Genomic DNA, 14,797 nt, shown 5'->3' with positions numbered 1-14,797 from the left:
TGTTGTAAAAAAACCATCTGGTTCACTAATGTCCCTTTAGGGAAGGAAATCTGCCGTCCTTAACCGGTCTGCCCAACATGTGACTCCAGACCCACCGCTAATGTGGTTGTCTCTTTTAACTGCCCCCTGAAATGACCCAGCATGACACACAGTCCTCAAGGGCAATTAGGGAGGGGCGATAGACCAGAAACAGTTCGGTGAGTGAGGCGGAGCGGCTGGAAAGTTCTCCTGCTCCTCGCAATCCACATGGACAGCTGCGGTTCAAGGAGACGGTCCACCATCACCTTCATTAGGGATGGCCAATACATGGGTGGCCTAGGCAGCGCTGCCAAACTCCTGTGAAAGAGGAACATAAATTGAGAAGCGGAGAAAACTGAGACACGTTTTACCTGGGACTGCGACAGCGGCGAGGGCGGTGTAGTATATGGCATAGGGAGGGCCTCTCGGTGGAAAGTGCATCTTCTGAGAGGAGCAGCGGCGAGAAGCACCAAACTCTGTTCGACTATTGAAGTAGGCACTGTTATACCAGAGATTTAACGCCCACAGAGGCACAATTAGGGAGGCTAGAATGTGTTTGTCTAACTTTGAACAAAGAAGTGAGGTTCCGTCACCCATTCATATTAATTACGGCCATTGAACAAACATGTACAAGTGCAGCCCCTTTGACTGTAGTTTCCGATGCAGGAGAATGATCTCGGCTGGTTCCCACTGAATGCTAGAAGGAAATATCGAACACTTATCCTGTGGCCTGTCCGATCACATTGGAAGCCGCCCGTGATTCCTAGAATATTTTCAGGGCATAAATTCAAAACACTGATAATCTCCCAAAAGGTCATTAATCTGTGGAATTCTCCCCTCCACCATTACTGAAAATAAACTTCCTATTCTAAAACACATGAACTATGGCATTAGGCACCTATAACACAAAGTTACTGTTGGATCGAAGTGTCAGGTGCATGTTCAATATTAGATCGGTATATCAGGTAAAAAATTATTCTTGGCCTCAAGTTAAAGTTAAAGGTGGCTGCTGGACCGGGCTGTCAGGTACAGGTTCAACTGTAGATCGTGATATAAGTTAGGTCATTGTTGGACTGGAGTGTCGGGTACAAGAGCAGTAAAGCACCACATTTCAATCACATGGTCACCGTTTGACGGTCACATCACTTGGACCGTTTCATCAAATGGCAAAGTCATTGTTAGCACAGGGGACCATTTCCATGGACACCAATATTCCATGGTTATCAATTGCAAGGTTATTGTTAAACCGGGGTGTCACTTACAAGGGCAGCTTTAATGTTAAACTAGGTTATCAGCTCAATAATCACTGTCAGTCCATGGGTCTTAGTTACAAGGTAGCTGGTAGAGCTGACAACAGTTTAAAATTATCCATCTATTATCAATTTTGAATTTTCCTTTTTGATCATTAGATAATCAACACCCTTTCATCCTTTCGGACTATGACTGCTCCTGTCCATCCTGTGACACTTGTGCTATCTTCATCCCCTGAGAAATGAATTGAAGGCTCAATTTGCAGCTGTCATTTTATCTCAGAAATAATCAGAGCTCCGGAATCGAAACTGTTCATTCCTGATCAGTGCTGTTATCCTGCAGGATTCCATAAGTCTGTTCTTTTTCACAGTGTAAGGTGCTGTATTTAGTTAATATTCAACAACAAACGCGAATTACTGATTTCTGGCGGCTCGGAGATTAAATGCGTTTGGTAGTGTTTCTGCCCCATTTTTAACGGGGGTTTGTGCGCCTGTTGGACGAATATGACAACCAGGACACTACAGAAACCCCGCGCAGCGAGTTAGCCAGAGGGGCTTGAATAGAATTTCAAACTGTGTCGTCATGCTGCAGTTCTGGATTATGCTTTACAGAAATAGGATTGGGCTGGGATATTTAGGAACAAATTGATCTGCCAATGGAATCGTGAAAGTTCACAGCTCATTAGGACCCATCGTGCTCTCGCCAGCTTTTTACAACGAGCTGCCCAGTTAGTCCCAATATCTTTCTCTTTCTTCATAACCCAGCAGCTTTTCCATTTCAAATATTTGTCCAATTCCCTTTTGAAAACTCGGAGTTAAGGAAAACAATATTGAAAAAGGCGCAGGACCTTCAGCAGTGTCCATGCTCAGTGTGTGAAAACTGACAAAGTTTCCCTGGCCCATTCTCGGCATGTTATTTTATTCAGAATATATTACAGTTCATATAATATCATAAATATTTATTGAGACCCCATTGACCAATCTGCCACCAAGGAATCATGTCTGACCCCAGTGATCTGTGAAAAATGTAACCAGATCAAATGCAGCCACTAGCGGGCGCTCCAGTGGCGCAATCGTTTAGCGCGCGGTACTTATAGAGCAGTGCAGTCAGCGGGCTATGCCGAGGTTGTGAGTTCGAGCCTCACCTGGAGCAGTTGTTTTACTGGAGCTACTACATTTGGGACCACATTTGGATCCGAGATTCTTGAATGAATGGCACGGTTTTCAGCCGGCAGCATTGCAATGACAGAGCATAAGCGCACTCCTGACCCCCGTACTGGTTTATTAAATTCTGTTACACAGAGCTGTTGTACAGGAAGATCAACAGCGACTCATTTACCATTTCTCGCATGGTTCTAACTTGTTCTATTTGACTAAAAACGTCAAGAAAATCATGTCTAAAGTGTTGCACTACCACCACTGATCACACAAGATAACACCCGGCTGGAAGTGGTTAGTTAAAACTGCTCCCCAGGTTCCACGGTGACAGACAGTCTGCTCCTTGATGCAGTTCCTGATACACGCACGGGGAAAGCAGATATCACCTGACTCATGAAACGCGCATAATATCAAGCTGACCTTTGGCACCAATCTGATGGTGTATTAGGCCTGTGTCCTCAGTACCTTGTTGTCTGGCTGTGAAACATGGACGACTTACAGCCATCAAGAAAAGAAGCTCCACAATTTCCATCTGTGCTGTGTGCGGTGGTTTTGGGTATCTCCTGGCGGAACACAATCAGAAAGCGGCAGTCTTCACAAAGATAGAGCTCCCAAGTTTGTTAGGCTCATCAAACAGAGGGAGGTTGGATGGCTCGGGCCCATTTTCAGGTTGGAAGGTGGTCACAGAGCTAAGAGCCAGGCGGCCAGTGAGACACCCAAAGCTCTGCTTGTAGGACAGTTACATTCGTGACATTGAGGCCCTAATTAGCGATTATCAGACATGAATTTCACTAGATGACTACAAAGGAAGATTGCAGCACTTCCTGTGAGCTGTTGTGCATCACCATGATGCCCTTTGGCTACAGCGGCTTGGCAACAGACGCCAAGACTAGAAACAACAACCCAAAACATCACTTTTAGCTTCATGTGAGGCACTTGTGATGGAAACTGCCCCTCAAGGTTTGACCTCCTCAGCCATCAGAAACTGTGCAGCATATAGAGACAAGCCATCTGAAATAGATTTGTTTGCAGTGTGTCCGTCATCTTTCATGAATGGAAGGATGACGAAGATCATTGTGAAATTCATTTGCAAAAAATATGACATGTTTCACACACAAACACACACGCGAACACGGCCAGACACACACAGACGCATATGCACACACACACATACACACACATAAACACATACACAAGCACGCATCAATACATACAGATAGACAAACACGCACGCGCAGACACAGACAGACACACACACATGCACACACAAACACAGACGTACACAGGTGCACACAGACATACAGGCACACATGCACAAAGACACACACACAAACACACGCACAGACACATACACACACATATAAACGCACGCTCACACAGACACAGAAACACAGAAAGACACACAAAGAAACACACACAAGAGCACATACACACAGAGACACACGCACACATACAAAAACACACACACACATGCACACACAGACGCACAGAAACACACACGCACACACCACACACACTGACACACGCCGACACACACATACACACTCTCTCTCTCACACACACGCACATACACACACAGAAACAGACACACACACATACACACACACACAAACACAGACGCTGACACAAATACACACACAAACACACAGACGCACATGCACATTCACACACATACACATGCATAAATACATTCACAGACACACACTGATACATACAGGCAGACATACATGCACATACAGACACATACAGTCAGAAAAAAAGACACAGACATACACAGACGCACACAGACATAAATGCACACACGCACAAAGACACACACACAGATACATGCATATACACATAACCACACACACGTACACGCAGATACACGCCAATATGCCATCTTGCTCTAACGCCGGGAAAACCGCATTTCAAATGAGTATTCCCATCTTGACGACCTGGGTGACTCCGTAGCACTGAGGAAAATGTCACCCAGTATCTTTCAGGTGGTATCATGAGCCAATAGACACTGGCATCCTGTGTCTTGAAGTGCAATCGTTGCAATGGTTGCATTAAGGGGCCACCTATCATTCAGTTTCTAATGGAAACTTCTATCGTTATTATTGGTGGAAACCTTGTGCCTGTCAGTTTTCAATAGGAACTTTTATCTTTTATTGCTGAAGTTGACGCTGCTTCTGGTAGTTGCTTCAATGAGACCTCTTCATGTTTTACTATACAAAGAATGTATTTTCCATTTTGCTGATACAAAGACTTGCATCTTCGAATGTATCATCAGGACCTTTCCCTCTTCTCCGCAAACTGGCCCATATCTCATTTGTATATTAAACCCAGGGACAATTAGTGTCCTCGCTGCACAAACCTATACCTCTGTTTATGTTACAGCAGGTCCTGCCTCTCCAATCACTGAAGTAGCCCATATCTATGTTTATAACGTACCAGCCCCAGTTACTGTTATGACTGTACTGGCCCATATTTCTATCTATATTACAGCAAATCCTGTCTCTATTATTAATTCACTAGCCCATATCTCTATTTATAATACACGAGATCAATGTCTCTGTTAATACTGAACAAGTAATGTCTCTATTATGACTGCACTAGCTGATATCTCAGTTACTGTTACAGTAGAGCCCGCCTCGGTAATTGCTGCACTAGCCCAGATCTCCTTTCATATTACACCAGGTCGTTTATCTCTTTATGCTACACCAGACCCTGAGTCATTTCAGATAAGATTCCATAGATTGTACAAATTAACTAGACAGACAAACCAATCCAAAAATGATTACAACGGTCGGGGTGGAAATTTTAAAGCTCACAGTTAAAAACCGTAGAAAGAGAACAACGAGGGTTTCAATCCTTTCCAACAATTGGAATAATAAATCGGATAATTTCAGGTGTGTGAATATCATGTCAGGTAAACGTACAGGATCATTTTTTCCGTCGCTTGCGTACATCATCAGACATTTGAGGTAAATATCAGGAGTTTCTGTGAGATGCGGCAGTGATCATTTTCCATTAAGATGCTCGTCATTCTCGATATGATTCTAATCCCTGAGTTCCTCAGGATTGTGTCCGAGGCCCAAGCATCTTCCGCTGCTTCATCAATGTCCTTCCCTCCATCATCAGGTCAGAAGAGGGATTGTTCATTGATGATTACACAATGTTCAGCACCAGTCATGATTCCACACATTCTGAAACAGACCATGTCCAAAAGCAGCAAGACTTGGACAACATACAGGCTTGGGCTGATAAGTATCAAGCTACATTCGCGCCACACAAATGCCCGGTAATGATCATTTCCAACAAGAGAAAATTGAACCACTTCCCCTTGACATTTAAAGAGGAATTAGTATCACTGAATCCCCGACTATCAACGTTGTGGGCGTTACCATTGAGCAGAAACTGAACTGCACCAGCAATGTAAATACTGTGACGACAAGAGCAGATCAGAGGCTGAGAATGCTGCGGAGAGTAATTCACCTCTTGAACCCCCAAACTCGCCCAGCACCTACAAGGCTCAAGTCAGGAGTGTGATGGATTACTCTCCACTCGCTTGGCTGAGCGCGGCGTCAGTAACACACTAGAAGCTCGACACCATCCAGCACAAAGTAGCCCACTTGTTGACACCTCACCTACCACCTTCATCATTCACTCCCTCCACCAATGATGCCCAGTGGCATCAGTGTGTTCCATCTACAATATGCACTGCAGGAACTCATCAAAACTCCTTCGACAGCACGTTCCAAGCCCATGACCACTACCAGTTAAAAGGGCAAGGACAGCAGAAAGATGGAAGCACCACCACCTGGGAGTTCCCATCCAAGTCACTCACCATCCTGACTTATAAATGTATCGCCGTTCCTCCACTGTCACTGGGTCAAAATCCTGGAGCTCCCTTCCTAACAGCACTGTGGGTGTACCTACACCACATGGACTGCAGCGGTTCAAGAAGGCAGCTCACCACCAACTTCTCAAGGGCAATTAGGGATGGGCATAAAAATGTTGGACTAACCAACGACGCCCACGTCCCGTGAAATAATAAATAATATTTTTCCAAATGATCTTTGGGAACAGAAAAGTCGATTCTTGGAAGTGAAATGGTCAGTCTTACATCACTTTATAAACAATGGAAAACAACCGAATAGTTATCAATAAATAGTGGCAATATTAAACTATTTGCAATTAAAATGCAGGAACTGTTTGGGATTTAACACATTCCCTGAGGGTGGAGATGGGCTGAAGGTTATCATTCAGGTTAATGTCGGGGATTATTCTTTATTAAGTTCATTTTTGCAAAAAAGCGTTATTAGAAAACCGGAGATTTAAATGAATGGGCAATTTCTCAGAGACAGAGAGAGAGAGAGAGTGAGAGAGCAATAAGTTTCAGTGAGTTAGACGCTGTCTCAGGTGGAGAGATGACAGACGTTCAATGAATGTGGCGACAAACGTGCCCGTCTTACCAAAGAAATGGTTGGCATGACATGAATTTTTAACAAGACCACACAACAGAATATACTATCAATAAATATTTGCGTTATTAGACGATCTGTAGTTTAAGAGAAAATAAACAAAACTGAAACATTCTGGTGAAGGTAAATCTTTGTGGAATGATGTAGCATGATTTTTTTTCACACACACACACAGAACAGGCGATGTCTCATATGTAATTCTGTTGGCTGTAATGAAAATGAATATCAGGAGCTCTGCGGAACAAACAGTCAAACAAACAAAACCTCTAGTTTTAGGCCAAAGTCAGAGGCCCATTTGTAACTAAACGTCCACCTTAAAGAGACATAGAATAGTGTAGTAACAACAGAGACAGAGCCTGGCGTGGTAATTACTGAGACAGGGCCTAGTGCAATTTAAGCAGGGAAATTACTAGTGCAGTAATAATAGAGAAAGCATCTAATGTTACTTAAGCAAAGACGTGACCTAGTGCACGAATAACAGGGATGGGGACGAGTGCTATGTTAACATAGACAGGGTCTACTGCTGCAATATGGGAGACGGGGCTAGTACAGTAGTTACTGATACAGGGCCTGGATCAACATCAAGTGAAATAGGGCAGTTATTACAGGCACAATGCATAGAGTAATTGTTTCCCAGAGTGTCTAAGGCCGTAATAACGGAGATTGCCTCCAGTGTAAGAGAGACAGACATGATCTCGTGGAGTAAAAACAGAGACAGGGAGAGTTGAATAGAAGCAGAGACAGAGGTAGAAAGCCAAAGCCTCTGCAAAGACAGGATCCATTTTAATTGAAAAGACGGACAAGTCGAACGTGATACAGGCTAATATAGAGTCTAGTGTAAATTGTTCTGAAATGGTCTAGCGGAATATAAGTGCAGACATTATTCAGTGTGTTATAAGCAGTGCCGTGATCTAGTGGAACATAAGTGAGGCAGTGCCGAGTGCAGTAATAATTGAGACAGGACCTCGTGTAATACGAACCTGCCTAGTGTAGTAATAACACAGACCGGATCCATTATAAGTAAACTGATACAGGGTCTAGTGGAGCTTCACATAATTCAGGTCTCTTTGTAATATAAACTGACGCAGTGTCTGGTGATTTAAATACCGCCAAAGACACGAGATTAATACAAACAGAGACATGGACAAGTACAGAAATGAGAATAATGGCTTAGGACAATAACAACAGAAACAGGAAATTGTGTGAGATGAATGGTGTTTTGGTGCAGCATTACCTGAGACAGGGCCTAGTTTCATAGACACGTGGCAGGTTCTACTGGAGTAATTGCTGAGACAGGGTCTTGTGAAATGCAACTAAAAACATGTTCTAGTTTTCTATAACCAGAGACAAGCTCTAGTGCAGTGCCAACTGGGGCATGGCTTAATGTAACTTTAGCCAAAACCTGCTTCAGTGCAGTCATGACTGAGATAGTGCCAAGTGTATTGTGGCCCTAGTCCAGTACATAAACAACTGTGACTGAGCCAATTACAGGCACAATTGAGAGATGACCTTCTCTAATATGACCAGAGTCGTATCCTAGTGTAATAGAAACAGCGTCTAATTTAATATGAAACTCTTTCGAGTTATCAACAGTCACAGATTGCAACTCTTTTCGAGTACAATCACAGTTCTTGGTTTCCGGGAGTGGGACATGAACCCACAACCCTCTGATTCAAAGGCGAGGGTGCTATGAACTGAGCCACAACTGACACCTCTAATTTAATTTGAACAGAGACAGTGCCAAATGCAGTAATAATTCAGACACCGCCTGCTTCATGTGATGTGAGCAATCACGATTTCACTGCCAACCACTGGTCAAACTTCGCTATTGCAGGTGTTGTGAAAATGTCGATTCCATTTACTGTTTCTGATATCACTGGTTAAAATCAGAAATAATGGAAAACTTAGTCGGCAGGATTCGAAGCTGTGCGGGGTAATACCCAATGGATTTCAAATCCATCGCCTTAACCACTCGGCCACGACTAAAGACTTTGGCGGAAGGCCTGTATTATTTATATGAAATCATACAATAGTTACAGCAGAGAAAGAGGGTCTTCTGCCCGCTTTGTCACTGTCACAACCCGACCTTTTCCCCGGAACACTGCAATTTATATTGTCCCTCCTCGTTCTCCCTCCCAAACTGGGAATGAAAGCGTGAGAATGAAAGAGGAAGAGAAGTGACGGGATTTGTAGATCCGAGGGGAAAGAGACTCCAGGAACAGTTCATTGTGACAGTTCACAAAGCAACAAGAAAACAACATTCCCTGAGGAGGGCCAAGAGTGGGAGTGTGTTTAGTTCAAACACAGAAGACTTGTTCAGTCAATAACAGCATCGAGTGTGTTAGACATGAACATGAAGTGAACAGCGAGGTGAAATAGTGCTACAAGCTGCGGATGTACAGCTCCCAATTTCCAAAACCCACCAACCTCATCAATGCGGCTCCTCTGAACATTTCGAGGCAAATATTGATCCTTTATAAGGTGCCGTTCCCAGAACTATACACAGTCCTCCAGGTGTGATCTAACCAGGGCTTTGCATAGCTGTAGCAAACCTTTCCCTCTTTACTATAACAGCCTCTGTTACAGGGTATACAGCAAGGGGAATTAGATTGTATAGATCGAATAAGAAAAATATGGAGATGCTTCGTCAGAATAAAATTCCTTTTCAAATTCCATTTGAAATGAACTTGATTGTTTCGAAACCTGTATAAGAATCCCCAGCCCACATCTCTGTGTCATTGGGTCAGGGAAACTTTGTTAATTTTCACACACTGAGCATGGACACGGCAGAAGCTCCTGCATCTCTTTCAGTTTTGTTTTTCTTAACTCAGAGTTTTCAAAAGGGAATTGGAGAATGACTTGGAAGGAAGAAAAAAATCAGAGTTATGGAGAAAGGAAAGGAAATTGAGTCTAATTGAAAGAAAATTGTAAAAAGCTGATAATGATATGATGATTGAATGGTCTCCTCAAGCGGTCTGCCGTTTTATGATGACATTACCAGGTTAATTTGACGACAGCATTTCTAAATCTGCCACCCGAATCTTATTTCTGTAAAACAAGGACCCAAAGTGCTGCTGCAGGACCTCACAGTTTAACATGAGGTGCAGGTGCCTCTGGCTTTGTTAGGTATTGTTCTGTAGTGAACTGGTTATCACATGTGCACGAAATCACCAAGCCTCCTTAGACACCACCTTCCAAAACCATAACCATTACTATCTGGAAAGACAAGGGCAGCAAATAGATGGGAACACTGCCACCTGGAATTTCCCCTCCAAGTCACTCACCATTCTGACTTGGAAATATGTCGCTGTTTCTTCACTGTCGCTGGTTCAATATCCTGGAATTCCCTTCCTAAAAGCACTTTGGGTGTATCTACACCACATGGACAGTTGCATTTCAAGAAGGCAGCTCAGCACCACCTTCTCAAGGGCAACTAGGGATGGGCAATAAATGCTGGCCCAGCCAGCGAACCCCACATCCCGAGAATAAATTGCAAACTGTCTGCAGAATTAATCATTGGCTAAATAAAATTAAAACCAACCAAACACCCCCTTCCTTCTTACTTCCGTTCATCTCCATTCAGGATCATAATTCTTCTTATCCGTGTTACTAAACGTTATTTCAGCTGCAAACATTCATAAATTTGCAGTCTGAAAAGGAACGATAATTGGTCAAGTTGGTGACATCCTTGCTTTCTGGGTCTTTGTCTCTCCTTCGGCCTCTGTTACTCTCGGTGCATATGTCTGTGTGTGTCAATGTGGTTCAGTCCCCTGAGGAGTTGAATACATTTTTACCATCACAAACTTTATTCGCATTGGCCAATCCATATTACCTGTGCCTTTTATTGTAATTTCAGGCCTCTTTCATTAGAGAAACGTTTCTCCCCAAAATGACACGTTTATATAAAACACAATCAACATCCATTGTCACACAGCCACGGGTTGTTATTGGGTTCTTAAGCGACAATGAGAAAAAAATCCAACTCTCCTGTTCCCAACGAGTCCCAACAGTAATGATATTTTTATCTGAATATTAATTTCAAATATAATTTATAATCTGACCAACCATGCACCTCCAAATAACACATTCGAAATCTATGAAGCTATTGGATTCAAATAACCCCATTACTTATTCTCTCTTCTTCAGCTCCACAGTGAGTGAGACAGGGAAAAGCAGAAAAGCAGCAACATTCTGGCCCCGCACTCTCCAATCACCCGCTGCCAGCAGAAAGATACAGTCGCTTTGCTGAGTGTTTATTTTGTGAAATAGTGAAGAGCGAATATAAGAAGCTTGTAAGATAATGCGTTCAGTTAATATCCAACAACAAACAGGAACAAGGCAGCTTTTCTCTCACTTAAAAGGGCAAGTTTTTATAATACTACAGCATACTACAACAACTTACATTTAGAAAGCGCCTTTAACCTGTTGAAACGTTAGAAGGCGACGCCCATGGTCATTATATAACAAAGTGTGACGCTGAGCCTCATAATCGGTCAGCTGACTAAAAGCTCTGTCAAAGGGGGAGGCTTTAAGAACTTTCTTAAAGGAGGAAAGTATCGATTTCATGTTCCAGCCAACAGCAATGGTTGTTCTCATTGGCTGAAGAAGCCACTTGTGTTCAACCTGAACAGACCATTGAGCCGGAGAAAGTTGACTGGTGAAAGAGATCGGGAAAGAAAAAATTCCATAAGTAGCCTCCATGAGCCGAATTTCCAAACTGGTTAGCAGCTTCCTGATGGCCGACTGGTTCGGGTTCAGCACTTTCACTGCATCACCCCGGGTTTGATTCCCTGTCAGGGAATTGAGATTTTCTGCTCTTGGGCGAACTGCTAAAGCCAACATTATTGTCTTCCTGGCTGAAAACAACACAGCACAGTTCTGTCACATTCAGGGCAATGAGAGTTGAAGTTTCACATCAGAACTGAAATGTCTCACGTGCAACAAGTCGAGAATAAATCCAGAGTCGGAGTGAGGAAGTGAAAATAAAAGAGAAGGGCTGTGATAGGTAACAAAGCACTGACTGTAGAGCTGGTGATGCGAGGCAAAATATTATTCCTGTATTACCCATGTTACCTTCAATTCTAATTTCCTTATTTATCCCATTCCCAACATTCCCACTACAGTTTGGTGGTATATAAACAACTCCCACTAATGTTTGATGCCTCTTACTATTTATTAGCTCCACCCAAACTTATTCTTCAATCTAAGATCCTCTCCCACTAATGTGCGGATCTGGTCCCTTATTAACAGCACTAACCCACCTCCTTTTCCTTTTTGCCCATCCTTCTTAAATGACGATTGCTCTTGAATATTCAGATCAACCAATCACACTGCTCTGTCAAAGCAGAACACATGGCCGATTGGCCAATTTCTTTGCTGTAACTTTCTGCCATTTTGTGTTTCCCAACACCCCAGTTGTATCTCTCTAAATTTTACTGCCATTTTCTAACTCAATCCATCGAGATGTAATCCCTGCCCTTCTATCCGACGCTTTGAATTCAAGACAATGAGCAAATTCAGTGGGTTTTCTTGTCATTTCTATCACTGAATTTGACACCTGACTCGTTCAACGGCAATTAAGTAGTCTCAACCGTTCACCCCTTCAAAATGAACCTGTTGTGTTGCTTCTTGCAGTGCATCTGCTAAACAACATAAGCTCATCCCAGCTCCGCTTTCTTCATAGTGAAATCCAGTGTGAAAATATGAACAATTTCAAAGCTTAACAACGTGCACAAGACTGGAAGGAGAATGTGGCTGTGGATAATTCACACTGTGCACATTCCTGTTATCAGCATCTCGGACAATCGGGAAAATGAGATCCTGTAAACCCTTCCCTTCTCAAATTCTCGTGACTTCCTTCCCTGTCCCTGCTTCCCAGGGAAATATTGAGTTCATGGACTTACTGTGTCTGCATCAAGCAACTAATTGACTTGGGAGCTTGGGAGGTGAGGCAGGGACAGAAGCAGAAACAGATGTGACATGACAGTGTTTGGAATTTGATGTGTTTCAGTTACTTTCACTGATGAATTTCTGCCGTGTGTTCCCTTGTCAGTTTCACAGGAGCCGCAGTGATGAGGTTGGTGGGTTTTGGAAATTGAAAGTTGCACATGAGCAGCTTGAACAGCAGGTCGAACAAGTGCCAGTTCAGATTGAATGTTTGGGTTTGTGTGCGGTGTTTCATTTTAACAGGAAGGGTGAGGAGAGACAGCATCAATATAAATTGCTGTGGGGAACAGGCGATATTTTGGAATTAGTTAAATGGCTCTTCAGAGAGATGGCATGGACATGATGGGCTGAATGTACTTCTCTGCTGTAATCATCTATAATTTTATACCGACCATATTAACTTGTGCATAGGGCCGTTCGCCACAGCCGAGTGGGTAAGGCGATGGAGTCCAAACCCATTGGGTTTTTCCGCTTTTCATTATTCCTGCTTAAACTCTGTTTCTACAGAGTTAATTATTGGTTACATTGAATCAAGTCCATCCAGAAACTCGGGAGTTATCCTATTTCCGTTCACTCCTGAAAACATTCACGAATCTTGCATTCGGAAATGGAACAGAAACGGAGCCAGGTTGGTGTCAGGCTTGCTTTCTGGGTGTTTTGTCTCTTCTTAGAAACAACCGCTTGCCCTCTGTCACTCTCGGTGTCTTTGTCTGTGTGTGTTTCTCTGTGTGTGGTTCAGTTCCTCATTTTTACCATCCAAACATTATTCACCTTATTCCTGCGGCTTCATATTAAGATGGTCCAGAGAAAACAAAAGCGCTGTTTTAAATGATGCAAGAGGACATTTATTTCTGTTTCTTTTTGAGTGCAGGCTGTTCAGCTACTAAATGCCCGGACGTGACAAAACGGAGGATGATTATATATTCTCATTCAGTGCCAATGCCGGCCAACGTAATGGTTGTTTCTGCTCTGACTGTGGTTGAGTGGCCGAGTACACTGAGCTGCTGGTCAAGGTTCCTGTGATTTGGGCTCCACTCCCGCGGTTATTAAACTTTCCGGTGGTTTTCTTTTGAGACACCTCCTAAAAATGCTCCGTGCGGCCGGCAGATCTGTGCAGTGTTGCATTTTGGTTGGGAGGATGGGGAGGGGCAGTCGAAGTTGGGTTAATAGCAGGGACTGAAAATCCTTTTTCTCTGTTACTCCCTGTATCCATTCTATTATTTTATACAAACAACAGTTCGATTTCACTAAATAGTTGTGGCCAAGTGATTTTAACTGACGGTCTGTAGAATTACTTGTCGGTTAATTGGAATAACAACCGTCCAAATACCCCCGTGTTTCTTATTCCCGTTCATCTGCAAACATTCCCTAAATTCGCAATTGGAAATGGAAGCGTAATTGACCACTCCTGATCAACCAATCACAACTGCTCTTTGACAGCAGCACGCCAGGCCGAATGGCCTCTTACTTGCCGTAACTTTCTATAATTTTATGTTTCCCAATACCACGGATGCTCTTTCCAGGTGATTCTGCCATATTATAACCCAATTTACCGAAATGTACTTTGTTACCTTGTGTCCTGTCCTTCTGAAGTCAAGACCCGGAATGAATTCAGTGAGAGTTTTTCTTGCCATTTCTAGCAGGAGATTCGGAACCAGACCAGTTGAATGACAGTTTAAATGGTGCCAACCCTTCACTGCGGCTCACTGTGTTTTTGAGTGGAGATGATTTCTATTTGTTACAAAGTGCAGGATGATCTGATTAACTGACGGAGCTGGATCCCGATTCCGAATGGTCAATTCCTACTTCATTGCTTTTGTTCTATTTCAGTGGCAATGCTAATGAAGGAGATGATTAATAATTTGCACCGATGTGGTAGCGTGGCCGAGCGGTCTAAGGCGCTGGATTTAGGCTCCAGTCTCTACGGAGGCGTGGGTTCGAATCCCACCGCTGCCA

The 14,797-nt window shown here is 43.3% G+C and overlaps 3 non-coding genes across 3 annotated transcripts; 2 read left to right on the top strand and 1 right to left on the bottom strand.

Annotated features, from left to right (window-relative positions):
- Positions 1-2,326: 2,326 nt before the first annotated feature.
- trnai-uau (transfer RNA isoleucine (anticodon UAU)) lies at positions 2,327-2,421 on the top strand. The gene is made up of 2 exons: positions 2,327-2,364; positions 2,386-2,421. It is a non-coding gene; the product is annotated as a tRNA-Ile (tRNA).
- Positions 2,422-8,798: 6,377 nt separating this feature from the next.
- Positions 8,799-8,881, bottom strand: trnas-uga (transfer RNA serine (anticodon UGA)). The gene has a single exon. It is a non-coding gene; the product is annotated as a tRNA-Ser (tRNA).
- Positions 8,882-14,715: 5,834 nt separating this feature from the next.
- Positions 14,716-14,797, top strand: trnal-uag (transfer RNA leucine (anticodon UAG)). Its single transcript has one exon. It is a non-coding gene; the product is annotated as a tRNA-Leu (tRNA).

This window comes from Cetorhinus maximus, chromosome 23 (assembly GCF_964194155.1).
Source record: "Cetorhinus maximus chromosome 23, sCetMax3.hap1.1, whole genome shotgun sequence".
NCBI lineage: Eukaryota > Metazoa > Chordata > Chondrichthyes > Lamniformes > Cetorhinidae > Cetorhinus > Cetorhinus maximus.
Note: the sequence above shows the minus strand (reverse complement) of the source record. Positions and strands in the feature narration are given on the sequence as shown.